A 27,704-nucleotide genomic window follows, 5' to 3' on the forward strand; every position below is an offset into this window, starting at 1 on the left:
TATCCAAAGAAAAATAATTTAAAATTCAGAGATGACCTGGAATATTTTGCCAACAGTGGCATATTTTTCACCAGCCATCAATATGCACATACCAATCCTTCCACAACACGGAACTGTAATTTCACTATGTCTTACATAGAGCTGATAGACATCTTCAGATCTAGGTCAAGAAATGGGAGATGCTGAAAAGCCAAGCTCTGCACAAGAAAAATGCATTATCTGGGACTTATACATGCATTTGTTCTTTGTATTTGTTTGTGTGCGTGCGTGTACACACACTCACACACATGAATAAATATATTTTAATTTTGCTGGTGATGGAGTGAGATGCAATTTTTTAATAAAAGGGACTGAAACCCTGCTGTCAAACTCTAGAAACAGCATTCAACCTCCAATATCTTAAGAAGTAGTTCTCCATCTAGCTATGCATAATAATCAGAAACTGCCTTCCTTCTTTTTTAATGAAGTTGAAACTCATAAAATGAAATCCATATTCAATAGTATATATTTCTGCATTTTGCAGAATTGTACACCTATGCTCAGTCATCCAGGCCATGGTTGTTCCAAAGATTTCAGGAGACAACTGGACTTTCCTGTTTTAAGACGTCTTCAAAGAAAAAACAAGAAAGTCCAGTTGCCTCCTAAAAAAGTACCTTTGGGACAACCACAACCTGGATGACTGAGAATCTCTACAGACTTTAAGCATAGTTGTGGTTTCATTTAGTGACTGCTTTGCTTAATGACTGAGTGTGTCCCATTTGTGATTGCTAAATGAAGACTATCTGTAAATAAAAAGGGAGTAAATATATTTTATTCTCTTTGCAAACTTGAGAAGCAGTGAATTCATTTAAAATTCCTCTCAGATTTTTGGGACTGGGTAATCCATAATCGTACAGTGTTAAAGCCAGCTCTTGGCTTAACTTCATCCAGACCTCAGCTGCCTTCCAAAATATCTTTGCAATCAGTCAGAGTGGACCTCTGGAATCTGGTGAGGACATGGTGCAGAAGGAGGGAGTGAAAGAAGTGCAAACAAAGAGGAAAGTGGTTTTGGTTTCAGCTTGGCCTGCCTGTGGCAGTCAGAAAACCTGTTCCTGACAGAAGAAAATGCCCTGTACCCCTGAAGCAGGGGAATTCACAGCTACCAGTTCAAAAAGCAGACTTCCTGAGATTAGAAAAATAATCATATTTTCTAAGGAATAGTACCTTCCTTTTTTATAGGGCAAAAGGAATCCCCTTTTTAACATTTCTTGATAAAAAGTTACTTGCCCTGCATACAATATTTGCACAATACATTTGCCCTCATATGTCCTTGGTAAAAGTATCCAGGGCTATCATGCCCTACTTTCACCATTACACCTACAATGTAAACAGAGAGAATACAGTTAAGTCTCCAATTACTACCTCTCACTAAGGTTGATGTGGATGAGGTATCCAAGATGGTTTGATTAAAAGGGGAAAAGTGAATTACTATGCAATGTGTGAATTTTGTTTTATTTGGTTCCTACTTCTATTTTTTTAAATAAATCTAAATAAAACCTTAAAGGTAAAGATTCCCTTCATACATATGTGCTAGTCATTCCCAACTCTAGGGGGCAGTGCTCATCTCCGTTTCAATGCTGAAGAGCCAGCGCTGTCCGAAGACATCTCCATGGTCATGCGGCCGGCATGACTAAATGCCAAAGGCACACGGAGCGCTGTTACCTTCCCACCAAAGGTGGTCCCTATTTTTCTACTTGTATTTTTTATGTGCTATCGAACTGCTAGGTTGGCAGACAAGTAATGGGAGCTCACCCCGTTACGCAGCACTAGGGATTTGAACCACTGAACTGCGCACCTTTTGATCGACAAGCTCAGCATCTTAGCCACTGAGCTACCACATCCCTGTAAAATAAAACCTTAGGTTGAGGATATTAATTGTGATCTGAAAATTTCTTCTCCTTCTTCTCCTCCCTCCTCCTCCTCCTGCTTCCTCCTTCCGGCTTCCTCGATCAATGTACAAGCACAATATACTTTTCACTCTGTGGTACCTTTGGGAATTTTATATTTAAATACCTGTAACAGATGTTTGTGACTAGGTATATGCAAATACATTGATTTCTTTCAATAAATCCTTTCAAAAGAGATGTGGTTGGCTGTTTAGGAAGCAATTATATGCAGGAGGGATGAAGAATATGAGGCAGAGGGGAGTAAAGTCTTCTGAAATGAACATAGAATATTCAACCTGTTCATGGCAAGGGGTTACATTTAAAGCAGGAGTGGGCAACTATGGCCTCTTTATGATTTGTGGACTTCAACTCCCAGAATTCTGGCTGGCTGGCTCAGGAATTCTGGGAATTGAAGTCCACAAGTTGTAAAGGGACCATAGTTGTTTACCCCTGAGTTAAAGGGTAGGTGAGCAAAAGTAGATTGAAGCTATAAAATGTGCAGTGTTATGTCACACTCAAGAATGGAGCTATAATTTTCCTTCCTCTACTCCTGAAGATTTTTTAGAATTTTTTTTGTGAATATTCATTTTAATGCTGCAATTCCTCCTAAGCCTTTTTAACTTTCTTCATCTTATAAATCTTATACTTTTCCATATCTGTGAATAGTATTTTTATATAGGTCTTTAGTGTTTTGTGTCAAGTACATTCCAGGTATTTTAACAGTGATCTGATTTGAATTCTGAATGGGTCAACTGAGGCCGGTAATGCAACCTTATGGTTTTGTGGGCTTTCTTGCATCAATGAGAAAACTTAGCAGACTTTAATTGTTCTTTTGTTCTATTATGTTTTCATTTTTCCAAAAATAAAGGATACCTAGCAGATGGCTAAGCCGGTGATTTGGGACAGTTTGATTTATCTGGATGAAGATATTGAGATATGCTTGAAAGGACAATCTGGCTTTGGTAGGTGCAAAGCCTTCTGAATGGAAGATGGATTTAGGAGTGCTTTTTTCAGTATCACTTACGCAAACTCCATCCCCTGCCATCGAAGAGGGAGCGAGCAGGCCAGGAGAAATATCTGGCATTGGGAACTAGGGCTGAAGGTCAGCATCTGTGGCTTTTTGCACAAGAGGCAAGCTAAAAAAAGCAGAGTCTTGACGTCACTGTCTCTTTAACTGGGCCTTTCCCAAATCTGAGCCGAGTACCTGCTTGACTCTTCAAGAGCATGTTAGGTTGGTGGGAAGGGAAGGTGCCCAGGTGGGTCTGTTGCCTCAGGAAGGCATTCGTTATTTCAGTTTATCAGTCCTTTCGTCTGGTGTTGCAAGGTCTTGGAAATCTTCAGTCACAATCTCCAATTTTGGGGGCATGTGATGACAGATCCATTACCATTAATTCTGAAATTTGGGGGTCTTCACCAAGAAAAAAAAAACTAACACCTGTTCTGACATAAAAGCTGCCTCTACTCTGTGAACCTAACAGACAGGATATTACATAGAGGCATCCTAAAACCAAATCCAGGCTACATTTACACTTTTAAAGCGACTGACTTTGCCTAGAGAGCTAATGACATGGGCAGCATGATGCAAGAAAAGTTTAAAACAGGTGACAGAATGGCAAACCATATGAAGAGCAATTTTCTACTGTAGCTGAAATGACTGGAATCATTTTATAAATTTGAAGAGGATATTGCACTGATCATCCTCGGAATTCTCCTGTGTTGTTGCCAAAGTCACTAAAACTTGTACTTAACTTTTTTTTTTTTTTTTGGGTAAATTTATATTCCACCTTTCCAAAAACAGTTAGATAATTTGCGTAAAATGCCATATTTAGTTGAGAAAGAGCATGGGGGATTATATGTTTTATTTATCTAATGTATAAACCTGGCCTGCTGAAAGCAAGTCAGGGAAAAAAGTTTGTTTTAGGTTTTTTCTTTCTGGGTCATGGTAAAGCCACCCATAGTTTATTAATCCTGTCCATGTTCAAGAGAAGTCAGTGAATACAATCAGTTATTTGTGCTTAAGTTGGGATAGGCAATATAGTCATCAGTGTGATAGTAGATATTTCCCCTAAATGCCTACCACCCCGTCTTCTCTTTATATATGTGTTTATGTTATTTTAATATTATACATATATTCCGAATACTGCAAAGATAACAAAACATGTAATCCCATTAATTCAACTTTTTTTCCCTGTTGTATTTCTTACTGTATTTTCATGGGTTTCATAAGCATTTTTAAACAATAGTAACAGGAGATGGCTCCATTCCAGTGTTTTTAAAAAACAGAGCCACTTATTCAGAAAAGCAGCCAAAAGTAAACTGGGGTAATAAAGAAATTTTGAGAGGCTAAAGCAATCTCATGATTTTGGGAATGCTGCAGTTCATCTAGTGACTGTTCGAAGTTACAACAAAACTGAAAAAAGTAACTTATGACTGGTTTTCACACTGATGACTGTTGCAACATTCCTACGGTCATGTGATTCAGTTCAGATGCTTAGCAAGTGACTCATATTTATGACAGTTGCAGTGTCCCAAAGTCATGTGATCACCTTTTGCAACCTTCGGTCAAGCAAGTCAATGAAGAAACCAGATTCACTTAACAATTGTCTTATTAGCTTAACTCCGGTGAGTCACTTAACAACTGTGGCAAGAAAGATTGTAAAATGAGGTAAAATTTACTGAACAACTGTCACTTAGCAACAGAAATTTTGATGTCAATTGTGGACATAAGTTGAGAACTATCTGTATGCTATCACTTAGCCAATTGCTTTGTTTATAAGTTGCTGCAATCAGAACCAATTCAGAGTGGCTTACCCTCAAACTTATCTGTTGTTTAGCATAGAACAATTTGGGAGGTTGCCTATAGCTTAGATCACACCAGATTCTATTCCAAATGGGACTCCAAGATAGATCCTTCTTTTATTTATTTATTTATTTTATTTATTTATTTTATTTGCATTTATATCCCGCCCTTCTCCGAAGACTCAGGGCGGCTTACACTATTGTCAGGCAATAGTCTTCATCCAATTGTATCTATATACAAAGTCAACTTATTGCCCCCCAACAATCTGGGTCCTGATTTTACCTACCTTATAAAGGATGGAAGGCTGAGTCAACCTTGGGCCTGGTGGGATTTGAACCTGCAATATTGCAGGCAGTTGCTGTTAATAACAGGCTGCATTAGCCTGATGAGCCACCAGAGGCTCATCTTTTCTTCTGTCAGCCCTGAAGCCATTTTGGGAGCGTCTTCAGGGCTGCCACAGCAAGGCCAGGTAGAGCTGTGGGAACGTGTCTGGGATTTTGAAACTGACTACTGATTTGTAGTGTTGCGAGCAGGACCTTTTGTGGTTTAGCTTTCCTTGTGTGTGACTACCACCCATGAAATGTATTATATTCTGTGGGTTCCGTAATAATTGAGGCTCCACAGATGTTCACACATAACGTTTATTTTAACTCACAGAGACCAGCAACAACCAGCAGACCAGGCCTGCTTTGACAGCCCTCTTTATATTCAGCTCCAAAAGCGGGAGCCAATCAGAACAGAACAAGAAAGCATCTCCACCACTAGGGGCCGCCACTGCCGGTGCAGGACATAACACTTCTTTCCCCCTAGCTTGCACAATCGTAATCCTGGAGATACGCTGGGCGCCGCTTGATTCGGCTGGACCTTCGTGGCTCCATTGTAGCCATGGTCACTGGCTGACCCAACTCCTCAGCCTCTTCTGTGGGGGACGTCTCCGGCCCAGGGACCCCTAGCCCCTCCACCGGCAGAGCAGACAAGGCTTCCTCTCGGTTATCAGGTACAGGGGCTGGGCGTCTTATTCCCTTGTAGCTTAGCTCCTCTGCCCGGGATGATTGGGTTGGGCTACCTCCTGGCTCTTCCTGAGTGCCCCACTCTGGCAGCTGCCCATCCCCAACCTGACGCCGGGCCCTGAGCTGGTCACAATGTCTGCGCCACACTCTATCCTCATCTAACTCGACCCTGTATGAGCACGGGCCGGTGATTCCCACGATCTTTCCTGGGAACCATAGGGGTGGCGCTGTAATTCGGGCATACACCGCCTCCCCAAATCAAATCTCCTGTTTGCCCCATGGAGTCCAATGGCTGACTAGGTGAGTATTGGGGTGCAATCTATCAAGTGTGGTCCTCAAGCGCCTGCCCATGAGTAACTCTGCTGGGCTCTTATTCGTAAGTGGGCACAGTGTGGAATGCTGCCCCAGGAGGTACTCATCCAACCTCTCCTGCCAGCCCCCTGGGCCCGACCTGGCCAATGCCTCTTTCACTGACCGGACTGCTCGTTCTGCCCGGCCATTACTGGCCGGATGAAACGGGGAAATGAGAGCATGGCGTATTCCTAGGCCCGCTAAGAATGACTCAAAGTGGGCGGACGTTAGCTGTGGCCCGTTGTCCGAGACCACAAGGTCGGGTAACCCATGGGTTACAAACAACCGTCGCAAAGTTCTAATGACGGCTTCTGAAGTGGTGGAATGCATTAGTGCGATTTCCACCCACTTGAAAGCATCGACGACCACTAAGAATACTTGCCCTGGTACGGCCCGCAAAATCTATATGGATGCGGGACCAAGGACCCTAGGCTCCTCCCACTCTCTAGGGGAGACTTAGGCGGCAGCGGTCTTGTCTCCTGACACGGTGACAGGCCGACACACAGGCCTCTATGTCTTTATCTAGTCCTGGCCACCACAGGTAGCTCCTACCCAGGGCCTTCATCCTAACAATGCCGGGTGACCCGGTGAAGTGTCCCTAGAATGGACTGTCGGAGGCGGAACTACAACCCTATGCCCCCAGAGGAGGCAACCCTGTTGGGTAGAGAGCTCGTGCTGCCTTCGCTTATAAGGCTGCAATTCAGGGCTGACAGGACCCTGGGGCCATCCACGGAGAACCCAATCAAGAACTTTTGAGATGACTCTGTCCAAGCCAGACATTCTAGCAATGTCACAAGCAGTAACGGGAAAGGCGGAACCGTCAATCAGAAAAACATGGGACGCTGGAGCCGGGTCTTCCACCTTGGTCATCAATGGGCAACGGCTCAGCGCGTCAGCATGGCCCAAATGTTTCCCAGGCCTATAGACCAGGGAATAGGAATAAGCTGCCAGGAACACCGACCATCTGGTCATTCTTGGTGATAGTACTTGCGGAATCTGTCTATCCCCAGCCAAAATCCCCAACAGCGGCTTGTGATCTGTAACAAGTTCAAACGGGCGACCGTAGAGATACTCATGGAACCGCTTGACCCCCGCAACCAACGCCAATGCTTCTTTATCCAACTGTGAGTAGTTGCGTTCCGTGGCAGCCAAGGTTCGAGAAAAGAATGCAATCGGGGCTTCCGACCCGTTGGGCAGCCGATGACTCAACACAGCGCCAACCCCATACTGAGACGCATCGCAGGAGAGGACAAGCGGCAGGTTTTCGTTGAACTGTGTAAGAACTGCGTTAGACACCAAGAGTTGCTTGACAGCCTGGAAAGCAGCAGCAGCATTCGCATTCCAAACCCACGGGGACCTGCTATCCAACAGGCGGTGGAGAGGCTCTGCAACCGAAGCCTTGTATGGCAGAAAGATTGCGTAAAAGTTTAAGAGCCCCAGGAATGCCTGTAACTCTGACTTGTTGCGGGGTGTCGGCGCATCAAGGATTGCCTTGGTCTTGGCCGTAGTGGGGTGTAAACCCGACCTATCCACTAGGAACCCTAGGAATTCTACCTGGGGCACAGCAACTACACACTTGCTTTTCTTAACTTTGAGCCCCACATCCCTGAACTTAACTAGCACCTGGCGTAGTCTGGACATCAGTTCCGGAGTGCTTGCTGCCGAAACCAACACGTCGGATGAGTACCTCCTGGGGCAGCATTCCACACCGTGCCCACTTACGAATAAGAGCCCAGCAACAACCAGCAGACCAGGCCTGCTTTGACAGCCCTCTTTATATTCAGCTCCAAAAGCGGGAGCCAATCAGAACAGAACAAGAAAGCATCTCCACCACTAGGGGCCGCCACTGCCGGTGCAGGACATAACAAAATGGTCATTGAAACTGGACTTGTGTGAGGTCACATAGCTAGTCCTCTTTTAGGGCCTGCTTTCTTTTGTGACCATTTGTAGTTTCAGTGGTGATGAAAAAGTAGTATTGTGACCAAGTCCCACACTTACAACATGGCAGGTGTGTCAAGTAAAGTAAGATTATAAGCATAATTGTGCCAAAAGTGCTTTTTCAGGAGACAACTGGACTTCCTTGTTTTTTCTTGAAGACGTTTTGCTTTTCATCCAAGAAGCTTCTTCAGCTCTGACAGGAGAGTAGGGAATGGAAAGATTTATATTCCTTGCAGACAGCTGGGAATTTGCATCCTTTTATAGGGTTGTTGAAGCACTTGGATGTTTATCTGTGTCCTCAGGGTCACCTGAGCAGTGTCCTGGTTCCTGTAGTCTGCAGTTTTTCCCTCTGGGAATCTATTCCTACTCCCACATCATTCAAAGGGTGTTCATCCCAAATTGAATAGCTAAACGTCTATAGAGATTTTCACCCTTGGGATACCTTCTATTTAAAAAATAATTGACATCCTGGTTTATGGTATTTCTACCTTTAAAACAACATGTATAAATGAGACAAAGCAGTTTGGACCTATTTGATTATTTTGCTTAAATCGTGTGATTTATTCTAGAATTAAATTCTAATTTTATACAACAGAAAGATTGAATTTATGCATTTTTACTGTGCAACACACTACTGTTCTAGTAAATTCAGTATCATCTAATCTCAATTAATGTTACATTCTGGTCCAATAAAAAAGAAGCATTTTATTGCATACCATGATTAACTTATTACAAAATCCCTTGCTACAACACAGTGTAATTTGTGCCAGCTGCTTAGGATGCTAGGCTCATCTCTGGCTATTAACCAGAACCACTAAAAGGAATCTCTAGGACTTACAGCAATGTATCTATAAATGGCAGTGAAGAAGTACATTTAACAGAGAAGTATCATGAGCTTTAGGGTAGGACCTTGGTCTGATTTCTTTAGGCTAATGTTTCTTAACTGCAGCAACTTTAAGATGTGTGGATTTCTGGAATTCCCAGAAATCTCCAGCATGGTAAAAGGTAAAGTAAAAAAATAACAACACTGCTTTAGGCTACTCTTTACCTTAAGTAACTTAAGCTGTAAGTTCCTTGAAGTGTAGTCTATTCATTCATATAAAACTGCCTCTCTCTGTCTGATAATCATATATATTTACAGGGCCAGCTTCTATGAAAGTTAACACAAAATCCTCTCAAGATATGGGTAGACAATCTGAACCAAGGAATTGCAACCCTGAATCCCTTCTCTGCCACTATGGTGATCCTTTTATCTCACTGGTGAAAATGTTCTTTCCTGCCATTTAGAGAAACTAACATGAAAACTGGCCTGTAAGTCTTAAAATAAACTTGACATGTTTTAAAATGAAAGTTCTACCAATTTTCTGCTTTAAATTTATTGCAATAAAGTGGAAAATATGTATTAAATGACTGGCAAAGATTAAATGCTCCTAAATGGTTTTCTAAAAGATCAACAATTACATTTCAGATACAAGATTTAGAAAAGATGATGACAGCGAAGCCCTGAAGTTTAAAGTACAGTTAGTCCTCCATTTATGACCTATTAATTAAGAGATCGTTCAAAGTTATGATGGTGTGAATGAAAAGACTTACAATTTACAGCCATTGCAGCATATCCCAATCATGTGATCAAACTTTGAGAGATCTGAAGCCGACCAGAGGGGAATTTCATCTCCCCCTTCCTCACCTATCCTTCCCCCCATGTATGCACTTTTAGCCCCCTGTACTCCACACCCCCTGCCATCCTAGCTGACTTTCATCATTTTCTTGTTACCACTGACCAAGCATGCCTCACAAAGGCATGTGCCAATGGGCGCATGTCTCAGCAGGAGAAAGAAGACAGCAAAGGTCAGCAAAGGTGCCGCGTGTCAGGGGTCTTGGGGTGCAGGACAGTGAAGGCTACGGCTTTCTGGGACAGCTATGGGTTCACACTGCACTGGTGGGCTGTGCTTTTTTACCAAGCTGTTTGGGCTATTCAGGATGCTATGACCGTGTTGTTGGTGTTTCTCGGGATGCTGTGGCTCTGGGCTGCATTGTTGGGGCTCCCATCAGAATACTATGGTTATTTGGTCATTCTCCAAATAACTGTTGTGACCCAGGCCGAAGCAGGTAGTAGGAAACTCAGTCAGTGTAAAAACAAACAAACTTTATTCGAACAGCTGAGAATTACTTCATTCTCAGCGTAGTTCAACTAAATTAAAGCAAATTCCTCCCAATACAATTCCTCAGTCCTATCACCAACCTTGGTCCAATTAGGTAAAATGCCAAAGGCCTTTCCTGGCAAAAGTTCAGAAGGCACCGTACAAAATAAATGCAACAATACGAAGCTATCAACGTTGTATTCCGGCAAAGAGCCCCAACGCCGTTGCTGGTCCTTTAAGCCTTATGGGAGGGGCCAATCATCTCTTGGCTCTACTCCTGAGTCGTCCTCTTTGCTTGAGCTGCTCTTGCCTTCTGGCAGCTCTTCTCATGCATGCATTAGGAACAGGCTCCTCCTGTTCCTCTACCTCACAGTCTCTGGAGGCTCTGGAGTCCGCACCTCACTCCCCGATGGCCCTCAGCCTGATGCAGAGCCTTCATCCAGGCCTTCCCCAGGACTGGACCACACTCTTCCTCAGCCTCATTGCTGTCTGACTTGGTTGCCACCTCCGCAGGCTGATGGCAGACCACAACAATAACGCACCCCGTCCTCACAATGCTTTCAGAAACCTCTGGGAGATTGGGGAATAGCAAGTGCAATCTTCTCACAATTACCTCACATAGCTTTAGAAGTTCTCAGAAGCCTTCCAAAACATAATGAGAATGGCGCGCACTATTTGGAAAATGGTGCAAGTGGTCTCAGGAAGGAAGCCTGACATGGCCAGCAGTTGCCTTGCATAGAGCCAGATCAGACACTCCTCAGCAGCAATAAGTAGGGGATGGAGATGGCTGGGCCAGCAGGACAAACAAAATGCAAAGCAGCAGGGCTGGCAGGGCTAGGAGTAGAGCATAAGTAGCAGGGTGAGTGAAGCTATACTGCAGGACAAAAACAGTGCACAGTAGCAAAGTTGGCTGAACTAGCAGAGCACAGAAAAGAAGTGCTGAGGGGATAAGCCGAATGCAGAGTGGCAGGGCACCAGGGGTGGCTGAGGCTCCATGCCCTGGTAACTGAGGTGGCTGGCCAAAGTGTGGAGCTTTAAATAATATTGGGGCTAAAGTAGGGGCATAAGGAAGGATTGGCCGAGACAGCTGAAGACCTCTACTTTAGCCCCAGTACTACTGCTAAAAGTGCAGAGATGGGGAGGAGGAAAATAGGTGGGTTTGGGAAACTGAAGTGCAGCTATGGCTGTACGTGACGGGGGCTGCCAAGAACCCAAATTTTGATCACTTGACCGAAAGATCACTGCAACAGCATAACTTTGGGGACTGGGCACAAGCAGCATTTGCTCAGCACAATAAACAGCCACTTGAGTCATAACTCAAAAGATTACCTACATACAGCTTTTAACAGATTATGCAACAATGAACATCTGAGATAAAATCAGGAAATGAATCAGTACAGAGTTATTACCTTTTGCCTAATTATTGTGTATTTATTTTCACAAAGAGAAAAGCGGGAAGAAAGCCACTCAGTTAACAGACTCATATAAGCGGCAGGTTTTGATTATTAATAAGACAAAGATAAAATCATCCGAGACTTTCTCTTCTGTACAGCCATGACTACCCAGCCAATTTTTGTATTTTCAAATGAGCAATATACTTTAAAGAAAAAAGGGAGACCTAAACCCCAAATGAATAAAGTTATAAGCATCATAGAATAAGATTAGCATTTAAATGTTTCAGTGATTAATTTTAAATAATTGAATGTATCATATTTTAAAACTGTCAACCATTAATAAAATCCAAGTAGTATGTGAATATTAATAGAAATACCAGTAGTCCTCGACTCACAATCACTTGTTTAATGACCATTCAAAGTTACAACAAATCTGAAAAAAGTAAATAAAGTCTATCAGATGCTCTGGATTTTGTGTTACAAGGTTTTCCAGTTTGCTCAAGTCTTTAAGTTTATTATTTATTTATTTATTAATTAAACTTTTATACCGCCCTTCTCCCGAAGGACTCAGGGCGGTGTACAGCCAAGATAAAAAGCAATAAATATACAAAGTTAAAAATCAATTTAAAATACCTATTCAATAGTGGCCGAATTAAAACCGTCAAATTGACCAACCTAAAATACCCCATATAAAATTACAGAAAATCTAAAAATTTAAAATTTAAAATTTAGAAATTTAAAAAATCTAAAAAATCAGTCCAGTCCCGCTTGAATGAATAAATAAGTTTTTAATTCCCGACGAAAGGTCCGAAGGTCAGATATTTGGCGCAAACCGGGGGGAAGGTCGTTCCAGAGAGTAGGTGCTCCAACAGAGAAGGCCCTTCCCCTGGGGGCCGCCAGCCGGCATTGCTTGGCGGACGGCACCCTGAGAAGACCCTCTCTGTGAGAGCGTACGGGTCGATGGGAGGCATAAGGTAACAGCAGGCGGTCCCGTAAGTACCTGGGCCCTAAGCCATGGAGCGCTTTAAAGGTGGTAACCAGAACCCTGAAGCGCACCCGAAGACCACAGGTAGCCAGTGCAGACTGCGCGGGAGTGGTGTTACCGGGGAGCAACGTGGTGCTCCCTCAATCACCCGCGCAGCTGCATTCTGGACTAGCTGAAGTCTCCGGGTGCACCTCAGGGGTAGCCCCATGTAGAGAGCATTGCAATAATCCAGGCGAGAAGTGACGAGAGCATGAGTGACCGTGCATAAGGCATCCCGGTCCAGAAAGGGGCGCAACTGGCGAACCAGGCGAACCTGGTAAAAAGCTCTCCTGGAGACGGCCGCCACATGGTCTTCAAACGACAGCCGTCCATCCAGGAGAACGCCCAAGTTGCGCACCCTTTCCGTCGGGGCCAATGACTCACCCCCAACAGTCAGCTGCAATTGCAGCTGACTGTACCGAGATGCCGGCATCCACAGCCACTCCGTCTTGGATGGATTGAGTCTGAGTCTGTTTCTCCCCATCCAGACCCGTACGGCCTCCAGACAACGGGACAGCACTTCGACAGCTTCGCTGGGGTGGCCCGGGGTGGAGAAGTACAGCTGAGTATCATCAGCGTACAGATGATAACTCACCCCAAAGCCACTGATGACCTCGCCCAACGGCTTCATATAGATGTTGAACAGGAGAGGCGAGAGAATCGACCCCTGCGGCACCCCACAAGTGAGGTGCCTCGCGGTCGATCTCTGCCCTCCTGTCAACACCGTCTGCGACCGGTCAGAGAGGTAGGAGGAGAACCACCGATAAACGGTGCCTCCCACTCCCAACCCCTCCAACCGGCGCAGCAAGATACCATGGTCGATGGTATCAAAAGCCGATGAGAGATCTAACAGGACCAAGGCAGAGGAGCAACCCCTGTCCCTGGCCCTCCAGAGGTCATCCACCAACGCGACCAAAGCTGTCTCCGTGCTATGCCGGCGCCGGAAGCCGGACTGGAACGGGTCTAGATAGACAGCTTCCTCCAGGTACTGAGGAAACTGCCGCGCCACCACACTCTCTACAACCTTCGCGATAAAGCGAAGGTTGGAGACTGGACGGTAATTACCCAAAATAGCTGGGTCCAGGGAAGGCTTCTTGAGGAGGGGTCTCACCACCGCCTCTTTCAAGGCGGGGGGGAAGATCCCCTCCATCAAAGAAGCATTTATAATCCCCTGGAGCCAGCCTCGTGTCACCTCCTGAGTGGCCAGCACCAGCCAGGAGGGGCACGGGTCCAGTAAACATGTAGTGGCATGCAGCCTCCCCAGCAGCCTGTCCACGTCCCCTCGGGAGTCACAGAATCAAACTCATCCCAAACGGTATCAACAAGACGCGCCTCAGTCATCTCATCCGGATCATCGCAATCTTGGTCCAAGCTATCCCGGAGCTGAGTGATTTTATCGTATAGATAACCGTTAAACTCCTCGGCACGTCCCTGTAAGGGGTCATCCCGCTCCCCCTGGTGAAGGAGTGTTCTCTGTTGTCTGTAGTTTTCCATTTTTGTGTATATTTTTCTTTCTTTTTTCCCTTTCTTAATAATACTTCATTAAAACAATAAAGTAAAATTGAGTCATAATAAAGTCTAACTAAAATACTAATGATTTACTATCAACCTATTTCTTGTAGCAAGGATAACTTGCTTCTTTTAGCTGCAGCCATATCCATTCTATTCTACCAGATACACTCAAGGGGCAACCAGTTTATTTAATATTTTGCAACCCCATCAGCAAATTGCTGATGGGGTTGCACAATTAACGGATTGCTCTCAATGTTGGCAGTTAATACAGTTCACAAATACGTCATATCTTTAGGTCTGCAATGGAGCTCTAGATCAAAGGGAAGACTGTGGTTCGGCAGAAGTACTGTATCCCAGTATAGCTAGGTGCTTACTTTGAAGCCCAGCTGAAACAGATGATGAGAAGACATGAAATGTAAATTAAAGAAGCAGAAAGCACCCAGAATTTCTGGATTTAATCTACACTGACAAATGAACAGTGATGTTAAATGGCAAGACAGGGGACTTGGCCTTTGAAATGGTTTAAAACAATCTGTTTTCTATTGCTACCACATAGCATCAGTTTCCTCCTCCAGAAAACAAGGATCGCAAACAAGGGGATCCCAACAAAAGTGTAGCTTTTCTTTCTTGGCATCCTCCAACTGTTTTGGAGTGGTGCTTCCCAGAATTCTCAGCCAGCCGTGTCTTAAGACACTTGGAGAGTGTAATGTATTGTATGTGAGATTCATGGTGAGAATGTTGATCAAGACCAGCCAGGAAACGTAGGGGAACTGGGCACATCCACTGATGAGATTGAGAACATCTATTCTTTTTAATTTAAGATTTATGTACATGCAGACCATGTATATGTTCCATTTCATATTCTATAACAGCCTTCTCTTATGTGATGCCTTCCAGCATTGGTGAACTTCACCTTCTGTAATATTCTGATGGTATTGTACCATAATTAGAAATCAAGTTAGGTAAGGCCCCTCAACGGGATCCAAATTAGAATATATAAGAAGGAAAGAAATTTGGTTTCATTAAAAGGGAATGACAGCTTAACACCATCAAATCACTCAAGATAAAGTCTGAAGAATATCTAAAAACTAACAAATATGTGTAGCACTGTTGGTTCTTGGAGATCTGGAGATGGAGAGAACCACTCCTATTAAATATTCACTCTGTGGGAGGTAGGCAAATTACTGTTTTTTATTTAATGCATACAAACATCTGAAAAGTTTACACAAAATTCTTAACGTCTGCCTTATACACAAGACTTCCTACATACAAATTGTTTAGAATAGCCTTGAATAGACTCATTCTATTAGAATGCAGAAAGGGTAATAAAACTGAAAATCATCTTCATGATGTGTCTCCATGCTTCCTACTTTTCACAAATCAAAATGGAGGTCATTCAGCTTAAACACTGCTCTTACTCAATGAAGGAATTGTAAAATTTGCAGATGTGCTGTAATGGATCCATTTTCTTTTTAATGTGATACAAAATGCAGAAAAAAATAGAACTTTGAATCAAAAGTTGGACTTCTTTGTTCAGAGAGGCTCCAAAACTCAATCTGCTAGATTACTATATATACAAGGACTGCCAGATCTATATTATGATGGACCTTTCAGATAATTAAAGATGCTGGCTATTACTATAGGATCATTTCAATATGAACAATAAGAGCATTTTCTTCTCTCACAGAGAGTCATTTCCGTGAGTAAAAGCAGGGACCCGAAGTTCAGACAACTGCAGCTGGCAAGCCGAATAATATTCAGAGACTTTCAGAAATAATAAAAGTTGTTGCTAGCCAATATCCACAAATAAAGTGGCTTCCAGATCCACAGTTTATGTGAACACTAATAATTTTCCTGAAGTGCAGGAAAAGGATTGCCGATCTGTATAGGAACAGAAAAATGATTACCTAGCAAAAATATTCCAAATTGTTGGGAAATAAATATGGTTATCCAATCCATCAGGATGAAACTAATATCATAATCCAAATCTCTCAACCCTGAGATAAAAATGTTCTATAATCCACATCTGGAAAACATATCAAGGGAAGGATAACCACCATAATACCACCATTCAGGAAGGATGCCTGTCTGAAACAGCCCATAAATCATTTGACTGAATTTCCTCATAATTCCAGTTGTCCGGAACAAAGCCTCACATGGACACTTAGTGAGCCAAGGGTCCAAGCCAAATCTTTTTTATGATACTACTTTTCCCTGAGTATCCTGCCTTCATATAGGACCCCTGTCACCACAGGATGAAGTAGAACCACCTAGAGCATTTTCCCCGATCTGACACTCTTCTGACGAGTTGATCGAAAACTCCAGTCATCCCCTTGAGGCAGTAAACTTGACAAAGACTTATTGCCTCAACTCAGCCTCAGTCACTTAGGAAAATAAGTCATCAAGAGATAGACACCTTTTCTACTTATCTGAATCATTCTATATTGCCCTTCATTATACAATGCCCCAGTGTCAAAGAGGTCAGAAAGAGGACTTTGATCAGTGTAAGATACTAGCAGAATAGTATGAAAATGAGTACCTCTATATCTTTCTATTCTAAAACAAATATTTATTTTTCAAACCAGATGATCGGATGCACTCATACCAAGCAACTTTAAATATTGCTTTAAAGGGGAAATGTATGTGTTGCTAGCTGTTTCAGATGGGAATGTTGTAGAATTTTGTGTTCTACAAACAAGAGCAGTTTCACAGCCAAAAAAAAATAAATCCCAAGTGGTAGGATTATCTCTGGAGCAAAGCACAACTGAGAAATCTATAGGAAGAAGATCCATTTCTGTGTCACATTGGAAAGATCCAAGGAAAAAAATGGAAGAGTTTGCAAACCACAGAACTATACCTTCCAAGGCATATATGCATGTCTGCACTTGTATACAGAAATGTTTTTAAGTGCAGTGCAATAGCAATATCTCTGTATTTCCGGATTCTGACACACACATTGGAAAGTGGCAACAGGGAACAGCTTCCTGATGCATTTAAGTTGAAGAACAATAGCTCTGTGCATAATATGATGCCATGGTTCCGATAATAACCTAAAGAAAAAGAAAACACACCAACAGATCTGCCAATGGGAAAAAGTATGGAGCTTGATATGTGCTAGTGGCTAAGACGCTGAGCTTGTCGATCAGAAAGGTCGGCAGTTCAGCAGTTCGAATTCCTAGTGCCGCATAACACGGTGAGCTCCCATTACTTGCCCCAGCTTCTGCCAACCTAGCAGTTCGAAAGCATGTAAAAATGTAAATAGAAAAATAGGGACCAGCTTGGTGGGAAAGTAACAGTGTTCCTTACACTTTTGGCACTTGACCACAGAATAGTCACCAGACAGCGCTAGGTTTTCGGCTTAGAAACAGAGATGAGCACCGCCCCCTAGAGTCAGGAACTACTAGCAGGTATGTGCGAGGACTATTACCTAGTCCACATGAACTGTCATAAGGCCTCCTATGATACAGTGAACATGGACATAGGAATCAATATTCAAGTTTCATACAACTACAACATTCATTAGGTATGCAAGCTTGACCATCAAAACTCATCTAACACATTCTGCAGAATTTAATTGTAAAGATACAAATTATATCCTAAATTCTTTAGAAGAAGGAAGGGACCATTTAAGAAAAAAAACTCCATTAAATCCAACTAATATGCTTTGATAAAGAAAGTAGTAGAGATATGTTACATTCTACAATCTTAAATAGATAATTCATTAAATTAACATATTAGTTTCCCCTCTGTGAATAATGTGCACTTTATAATTCCCCTCTGTGAATAACATACTCTTTGTGGATAACATATTTTGCATATACTTCCATTATCCCTTTATATAATCACAAGAACAAGAATTCTTGAACAAACATTAGAGATACTGGGTAGCTGCTTCTCAGCTCCAATAGGACTGATATTCATTCACATGAACAAGAAAGTAAAATGAGTTCATATTACCTTTCGAGCTGTGAAAGAGTCGACTAACCTGGTACCCTATAGATGTTTTGAACTAAATCTCTCTCTCATTGTGGATATTTAGTAGGAACTCTGAAATTTGAAGCAACTGAAAATCACCAGAACGCTTGCCCATGAAAAGAAACATATAATCCAGGTTTATCAAGAGCGAACCATCTTTTTACCTGTGATACGTGAGAATCACCCGAAGATAAATAGTAGTAATAATGTAAAGGGCCAAAATAGTATATAGGTAGTCCTCAACTTACAATTATTCGTTCAGAGACTGTTTCGAGTTATGGTGGCACTGAGTGGAGCTATCCCTGAATTACAGATATTGTGGCATCTCTATGGTCATATGATCAACATTTGGGCACTTGGCAGCCGGACCAAACTTATGACCACAGGAGCACTCCAACTTCTCACACAGATCTATCTCCCCCCCTCCATCTATGCCCTTTTAGCCCCTTGTGCACTGTAGCTCCTGATGCTTTAGTGTTCTTCACCTTCTCCTTATTCCCACTGCTGATCAATCATGCTCATTCTGGACCTTTGTGAGGCAGCTGTTGGCCGCATCAGGTTTTATTCTCCAGATTGTGCAGCACAGTATCCTCCCAACCTGGAGAAGATGGCATCATATAGCTTAGTAGATGTCTCACAAATGGCGAGGGGGGAGAGGTATACCTCATCAGGAGCGGGTGATGGGGACAGAGTGCAGGATGGCAAGGGTCTCAGAGCACAAGGCAATGAGGGCTTGCTGGGGTGTTTAATGCTTTGCACTGCATTGCACTACACTCAGGAACCTCATGCATCCCTAGAACCATGCCATGCCATGCCATGAAATGCCAAGCCAGTAGGGCAAACAGCCTCAGAGCCATGTGGTTCAGGGGCTGCATGCCATCCCACAAGGCAGGATGCAGGGGAGCCAAAAAGGCAGTGATGAGGGGGAGATAGGCAAGTAGAGGAAGTTGAAGAGAAGGCAATCCCTTAATTTACTCAGTTTTGGGGCTGGGAAGGGCTAAGACTGAATGGCTTGACTTAGGGTAAGTCCTTAGCTAAGGACTAGTGGAATTTGGTTAACAATGGCAATAGGATCCCTGTTGCTAAATGATAGTCATGTGACATTGCACCTTATGACTGCTTCGCTTAGCAACAGAATTCTGATCATACACCAAAGACTACCTGTAGTAATTAAGCTGGCAGGCTAAAAGCAAATAAACCAGTAAAATAATCTTGGCCAGTTACTTTCTTTTAGCCCAAACACAGCATCAGGATCTGCCACAAACCAGCTGAAGAGTAACCCCCTTAATATATTATCCATGATTGTAAAGTGGAATGACTGACTAAGTTAAGTAAGCACACATAAAAGACAGACTAACAAATATATTTTCTGGGTTTATAACTTTTGTAGACTAACATGTAACTTAAGATTTTTAAAATAATAAAATTAAACTTGACATATTATTAGAAGTCACATAATCTTCAACTCACCACCATTCATTTCAGTACTGTTTGAAATTACAAATGGTGTTGAAAAAGTGACTTACAACCAGTTCACTGCAACATCTCCATCATCAAGTGGTCATGATTTGGACATTTGGTATTTATGACAGTCGCAGCATCCTGAGGTCATGTGATCACTATCTGCGACCTTCCCAGATGATTTCTGATAAGCAAAATCAAGTTAGATTTGCTTAACAATTGCAACAAAAACATTGTAAAATCAGGCATGGTCATGTGATAATTCAACTGCCTCACAACTGTCTCACTTAGCAACAGAATTTCCAGTTCCACTTGTGATCATAAGTCGAGGATTTCTCTAATATAGAAATCCTCTCTGGTTTTGCTCTCAGTATCTTCTAACTCAGGCATAAAATTAGAAGTTTGGAGAATTGTGAATAAGCACAATTGTCCAGTTGAGACTTGGAAAACCATTGGGATATATGTGATTCTGTAATTCCTTGTACGAAATCAGACAAAAATGCACTGACTTTATATCTTATCTCCTAGAACAATGTTTGTTAACCACAATAACTTCAAGAGATTTGGACTTCAACTACGGTATCAGAGTTCTGCAGCCAATTCTGGAACACACATTGGGGATCCAGGAGTTTTGGAAGGATATACAATGAGAATATTCTGTGTAGATCAAATGAAACAATAGGAATAACTTCACCATGCACTGTGTAACTAACAAAGTCACTGCCGTAAGATACAATAGTGAAATGCTAAAATGGCTTTTAAAAATGGGATTAAATAAATTTATGGAAGACACATGCTGAATTCACACAATTTACTGCAACGTTTTTTCTAACCACCGTAGTTGAACAAAGCATACAAAGCTGGTTCCTATATATAACATTAAGCCATATATAATGGTTTCAAGCCAAAAATGGTTTGGTTCACACATTATGCTAAACCAAAACCAAACATATGCTTTTCACAATGTTTGTATTCAGCCAATGGTCCTATATATAGCTAATGCTATATGTGGTTCATTAGGTTTTTGTTCATTTACTATACTATACCTATTCACTATAGTATATAAACTATAGAGTTTGGGGTGGAAGGGAGTGAATCTAACAATAAGCCAAAAAAACAAAACACATTTTGGATTCAGGTTATATGAAACCCAGCCCTAATTATAATATTTCAAGAGGTTGTTTCAAACCTGGCTGTGTTTTGAGATGGAAAAAGCAGTCTTATTGGCTTGAAATTAGAACCAGGATTTTACTGTTTATTTCCCTTCTCCCACAATAACTGAAAAGGAAATATCCAGATGTAGATGTACTCTTTGTCCTTAATGACTCTTTACGGGAATAAGAAAGCATGTCTCCACCAAGCTTTCCTTATGGGCTTCCTGTCTTCTTCAAGGAAATGTGACAAATCATTGTTGGTGGAGATCATCTTTGATCTGACTGCACAAAGGCATTTTTATAAGTTTATGATTTCTGCCATGTCTATGATACCGGTAGTTTGAATTACCACATAGGCAGTATTTAATTCAACTGATCCTGCAAGGCCACACGAGGAGCAGACTCGTTTCCTAGCAGAAATTATGAAAAAGAACTTGTTTTAAAGTCACATTCTTCCCAAATAGGATTTGAAGTCTTGCATATTCACAATTGTCAGAGAGACGTTGGTTGTTAGCCAGAAAGTTAACAATTATACCAGGTAATTATTCCGAAGGGTCTCATGTAATATACATTATAAAATTAAATTTAAAAATTATGAAACTCAATTGATATTTTAAAAGGAAAGATACATAATTGATAAAACTGGATTTTTAAGAAGAGAAGAAATGTGTATAATCTAGAAATATGCTACTTATTCACTGTTTGAATATCACTTACATCTTAAACTGTTCTGGTGCTTTCAAATTGCCAGAAAAATAAAACCTGGAATGCTTTAAAACAAAAAAAAAATTAAAAATAGAACTACTTCTATAAATTAAGAACATCAAGATCTCTGGTCCAACTCTCTCCTTAGCCACAAACCCTAGTATTCAAGCAAAATATTCTGTTTCCCACCATTACTTGCAATATGCTAAGAATACTAAGACATTGAACTTGAAGCAGTTTGTGAACATGCTACATACCGTAAACTGTAAGGATTCCCATCACTGTTATTAATATTCTATAATAAGAAAGTCATGTAAAAACTCCATCTTCATACCATTCAAGAGTTCTTTTCAGCTAAGGACCTCAACTATCCAAACTGAACAAAGTTGTAAAGCTGGGAGAATTAAACACAGATCCAAACACAGATGCATACATACCCCAGACCTGCTCTTTCCCTTCCTGCCTGATGTCTGAAATCAAACCAGCTGTTAATTTCTCTAAATGGATGACTGCTTCCCTCTTTACAGATTTACCTTTTATGACTGACAGCAAAGCACCCAATCACAAGTTAAAAGTTCTTTTTCTAATACAAGCTGAGACTGGTAACCATCCTTGCTTCCACACAGCTGCTGACCATCTTAAGTGGGATTTAGCTGCCAACCTATTTTTTCCCTAAGTGTTAAACCCATTTCACAGCTGCCAAGCAAGCCACCTGTGGGACTTGGTCAGGCATAATACCACATCTTAGTGCTAGACATGCAAAAAAAAAAAAAAAATCAGCATCCAAACTGCTGCTTAGTCCAAAACCCCACAGGACTAGATATCCCAATTCTGAAACCTGGGCATGAAAAAATATGTGAGAGCCACAGCTCCAATTTCACACCCACAAGCCTGCTCAGACACTGCAAAAACACAGACCAAGTTGAAACATCCTCCTGAAAGCTAAGCCATGGTCTTGTTTTTCCACCCACGGGTCGACCAACCACTGGTAGTTTGGCAAGACAGACATCACTGGCTCTGTCTTTTATTTTGACTCCAAGGTTTCCTACAAAGGCCAAAAACTTTGTATCAGAGAAGTGGCACAACCAGAGGTATTTCTACAGCATTTTGCATCTCCTGAAGGAGAAGGAATCACATAAACAAAACCTTTGCACAGAAGTATAATGGGGAGGGGGAGGATCCGGAATTCCCTTGCCAATAATATGAAGTACAAAACTTCATTTAGAAGCAGCAGAATTGCCAGCCACACCCACACGTGGCACTGGAAAACAGATCAGCAATTTCTTTCAAGATCTGAAAAGAAAGAAACTTTGGGAATTGCTCAAAGAAAAGAAACAGGGAGTCTCCCTCTCCTCGGAGTGCTTTCCTTCACTCTGTGGAAATAGGACTCTGAAAAATATTGTCAAAAGATTTGCGGTGCAGTCCTGTCTTTGCCTACTCCAGATTCACTCCGACTGAGTTCAAATTTACCCTCAAATGTGGCCGCCACTATAAAGTTGCCACTTAATAATCAGAGAGATCAGGACAAACCAGCAGCTCAAATCTTGGGATGTCTCCCTGCTGAGAGAATCCCACCATACACACACAAAAAAATTTTTCTCCAAGAACAGTGAAGAGGCCAACAGGCCAAAGGAAGAACTGGGGGTGCCTGACGACAAGAATATCAAATTCTACAGGGCAAAATCCCCATCTACAATTGGCCCGATTAACCCTTGCAGCAGACGGCAGCAGGGGGTGAGGGCAGCCCCATGACAGCTGAATAGGACGACTGAAAGCAACAGTTAAGATTTATTAGGAAACTGCCCAAAAAGTAGGGAGTGGAAAACTGGGACAAATAAAATAATGCAACCTTCACTGTGCCACAAACTGGAACTTGTAATATTACCTCTGAAAAAGCAATATTCACCAAAATAAGTCTGAAGAGTAATTACAACTTCAGGAAACTATCAGCAATTGCAAAATCCCCCAGAAAGATCTTTCGAAAATCTACAATCTCTTCTGATTTCAGTGTAGATGTAAAAGACTATTAACGAAATTGGGGAGGGGGATGGGGACAGTGAGGGGAAAGAAAAGCAACCCCATTCAACTTCAAACAGGTACTCTATGGGGCACAAACAGAGAGCGGGGAAGGAGGGAAAGGGATGGGGGCTGCTATGTAATCCTAGACTTCGATCGGAAGGAACAAAACAAGACAAAAACGACAAGAGACTTTTCCCCTCCAGCCGTTAAATTAGCGTGCAGGGAACGAAGAAAAATAAAGACAGGTCTCCCTTGCTCCCGTTGCCTTCCAAACACATATCCAAAACAAAGTCTGCAAAAGGAAGAGCCGCAGGTAACCAAAACTCTTACCTGGAAAGCAGGTCCCTCTCCCTCTCTTGAGTTACTAGGGCATGCACAAAACTCTCGCCAACACCCCCTCTTTCCCAAAACCAAGTCTCGTCTTCACGAAGACAGAAGCACACGCTCTGGGGGTCCCAGCTCTGCAAAGTCACACCGAACGGCTGCCTGACCCGAGTGGGACGGAGGGGAGGAAAGGAGGAGGGAACGCAACGTTGCGCTGGGCAGCGCGCGCGCCCCAGTGCTCAGCAGCCATTAAAGCCAGTCATGTGCTTCGGTGAAACTTTACACTGGAACCGAGTTGGGGAGGGGCAGGGGGGAAGCGAGACAGAGAGAATGAGCGAGGAGACGGAGGTGGGCCAAGCCACGCCCATTTCCCTTTTCCCAGCCAATAGATGCTGCTGCGAGGGTCGTGGAGGAGGGGAGGGGGTGGTCGGAACGAGGAAAAGAACGGGGAGCGCTGTACCCCCGGTCGTTACAGAAGTAACCCTTTGAAGCCTTTGCCTTTAATGGAACTGGCCAAGGGAAACTTTCGGTCCTCCTTGTCGGGGACAGCACTCACGCATTTCAGCGACCCCGGCTTAAAAAGGCTCAACGGGCACTTAGTTGAGAGTCAGCCCCGCTTAGAATGCAACCCTGTATAGGGCAACCTACAATTCCCATTGAAAGCAAATTGAGATTTAACCTCACCCCGACTTACGTATTGCTATTATCCGAGAAACTCTGTTTCGACTGTTATTCCGTTCAGGTCGTCGCGGGCTAAGATAACCGTGTGTAATTGCTCGGGAGCATCACTTTTACTCCTTGTCTGTGTGTGCGCATCGTAAAAGGTGATGGGGCCGCTCCTGAGAAAATAGCAAGGCGTTTCCACACAGGAGGATGCCAGGGCCAAAAGTTGATGCTTGCAATAAGAAACGGAGTTGCAACCCTGAAATTCCCTTATTCGGTTCCCCATCACAGTCTCCTTGTGTGGTTCCCAACAAGCCTTTGTCTCCAGCAATATGAGGAAGAACCACAGGCCTAGTTTACTGTTGGCATAAAGACTGTGATGGGTTATGGGGAGCATCATGAAAAGTGGCCTCCAATCCATAGCTGTTTAGAAATAAATCCTATTGTATTCGAATCAATTCACTGTTTTTGAAAGCCTTCATCTGGCATAATTTCGTTTTTCAGGCAAAGACGACTTTTGGCTTTTTCTAGTGTGCTGGGAATCAGGCTATCCCCCACACTCACAAAAAAGCTAGGTAAAAATCTATTTGATTTAATGTATAGGTCATTAAAATTATATACTGTTAATATGATCACTCTCCCATCCTATTTTAAAATCTTTTCTCTGTCATGTGTACTTGATTTCTACCCTGTTTTTCATATGGGGGAAGGGGTGCATCTTCATCTATCTATAATTGCCCCACGAGAAAACTGCTCCAAGACAACTTGCAGACTTTAAAATTACAGTTTCTTGGTAAACTTGGTGGTCTTTGGAAGCTGCACCAGGGCTTTGGGGAAGTTGCCCCCTCTAGTGAATACCATTGCAGCTTAGAAGTATCAAGACAGATGGAAAGAACCAGTGATGGGCCAATCATATTTGCAAAGGAGGGGAAGAAAGGAAGAGTAGCTCCTCTGGGAGCTTGTGTTAACACACACACACACACACACACACACACACACACCTTCTGATGCAGGGTGACCCAAAACACAGAATTGGAATTTAAGATTCAGTTCTTGATTTCACATTGTGAATTCAGTACGGTTTTCCCAATCATTCATTGTTAAATGGAAACCTTTATCCTCTCCTCCCAGCATAGTTTTATGACTGGTAATTCAATAAATAATTTTAAAATGTTTTGTTACATTTGGTTCTCAAACAGTTTGACCTCAGAACTCCTTTATGTTCTTATAAATAATTGAGAAGCCCAAAGAGCTTATGTTTATGTGAATTGTGTCCATCAATCTTTACTGTATTAGAAATAAAACTGAGCAAATTTAAAATGTATATGTACTTGATCTTACAAAAGGGTCTTGGGCCCAAGTCACCCTTTGAGAACTACTATGCTATACGCTACATGGAAAAATAGTCATAGAGTTACCATGCCAAAGATTATGGCAGCCTTTGCCAATCTGGTGTCTTTAGATGTGTTCACTTCCAAAATTCTGATAATTAAAGGCTCTATATCCAGAGAGCACTACTAGGAAAAATAGGCTTAGAATATGGTTTTGATGTAATTCTTTATGTTTCCTGAGGAAGTATAATTCTATACAATCTCTATTTAGAAATAAATCTCAATAAATTTGATGGAATTGATTTGAGGCTAAATGTATAAAACACTGGGGGTATGCTAAATTCCTTTATTACATCTTAGTTTAGATTAGACATGAAGAGGAATACATTTGTATAAATTAATACAGGGGTCTCCAACCTTGATCCCTTTAAGACTTGTGGACTTCAACTCTCAGAGTTCCTCAGCCAGCAAAGCTGGCTGAGGGACTCTGGGAGTTGAAGTCCACAAGTCTTAAAGGGACCAAGGTTGGAGACCCTTGAATTAATAGATACATCAGAATGCTGCCTTAAAATGGGAAACTCTTTTGAAAATTGTTCACTACCTAGAGGTTTCCCCCCCCCCCTAAAATACAATCCAATAATTTACCATCAGAACATAGAAGCAGACATAGCTAGAGGACATATAGCTATCAATAAAAATTTCCATTTTTACTGATTTCTGATTTTAACTGATCTCAAAAAGTTAAGCAGGATTGGAATAGGTGATTGTTTGATGGCACAACATCCAGAGTAAAAATTAAAAGGTTTTTTTTTTTAATTCAGTGTATTGAGAAGCAACTCAAAGCTCACAATTAGGTACATCACAGTATTTATTAAGTCTAACTATGGTCAAGATGCCAAACCATGTGGCTTCTTTTTGAAAAGAAAAGTTAAGTAATAAAGCTTAATAAAGTCAGGTTATTTTCTAATCTGGAAGTGGAACACTAATCTGGAAGTGGTTTGGTTTTACTTCCCATTCATTGGTGGTGTCCATTCTAAAACCTAACCATGCCGGATTCTGCTTCTCTGCCAAGTACAAACATATTGGCTAGGTCCAGGCCTGATGAGACTTTAGAAAACAGATCCCACTTCAAACCATGACATATACATTTAATAATAAATAAAAATAAATTCCAGCTCTGGCTGCAAGTCTGAAATGACCTGATTGCAAGTTGGAAATTCACTTGTTATTTTGCCTGCTGCAATTCTTAATTTTGCCAAAATTTTATCCATGGTATTTGCCATGAAAAGGATGGTAAATCTTAATATCCTCTAATACACTTATACTAGGGCCAAGAATTGTTCAAATCTTTTTCTGCATCATTCATTCATGCCCAACAAAGAAATGAAATGGAATTGCTTTCTAACAGAAATAATACCTGCTATATCTCTGTGTGAGTCACTGTTTCAGATTGTTTCCAATCTGGAAACCTGCTTCTCAAATTAGTAAATCATGAAGAAATGGATTGCAGCAATGAACCCTGGAGCAATAAGTCTTGAGTTAAAAGAATTAAATATATCTATCTTCCAGCAGTTTGGGGGAGGTTGTACTATGAGATACATCATCTGAAATTCAACAATTAATAAGATTCTACAGGTCAGTCTTTCCTAACCTACCAAAATTCAGATCTGAATAGAAGGTCCTCACAATCTGAAGTGAAAGCAGCGGTGAAATCCAACCGGATTTATCCAGTTTGCACAAACCGGTAGGGCCGGCAGTAGGAGGCCCCTACCGCCCACCAGGACATCATTACAGCCCGTTTTTGAGCCTTCTGCGCTTGCAGAAGAGGCGCATGCTCACATTTCCGAACCAGTAGCGAAGGTAAGTGCATTTCACCGCTGACTGAAAGTATTATTTCTCTCTTCCCCAGCCTCATAAACACACACATATTGCATTGCATATAAATAGGGGAAATAATTGCAATGAAAATACTTCCAG

General features: G+C 42.1%; 1 protein-coding gene across 3 annotated transcripts in view; it reads right to left on the minus strand.

The window, feature by feature from the left end:
- The window catches only part of RARA (retinoic acid receptor alpha), a 241,541-nt gene that overhangs the window by 183,879 nt on the left and 29,958 nt on the right, over positions 1–27,704 (minus strand). The window contains exon 1 of one of the 3 annotated variants that reach the window (XM_058180174.1): positions 24,428–24,449. The exons of 1 other annotated variant lie outside the window; for it this stretch is intronic. The gene's annotated coding sequence lies outside the window, so the exon portion shown is untranslated. Of the gene's footprint in view, positions 1–23,739; positions 24,000–24,427; positions 24,450–27,704 lie in introns of those variants that run through there. One more of the 3 variants, XM_058180172.1, reaches the window with a different exon arrangement.

The sequence above is a fragment of the Ahaetulla prasina genome, chromosome 4, assembly GCF_028640845.1.
Source record: "Ahaetulla prasina isolate Xishuangbanna chromosome 4, ASM2864084v1, whole genome shotgun sequence".
NCBI lineage: Eukaryota > Metazoa > Chordata > Lepidosauria > Squamata > Colubridae > Ahaetulla > Ahaetulla prasina.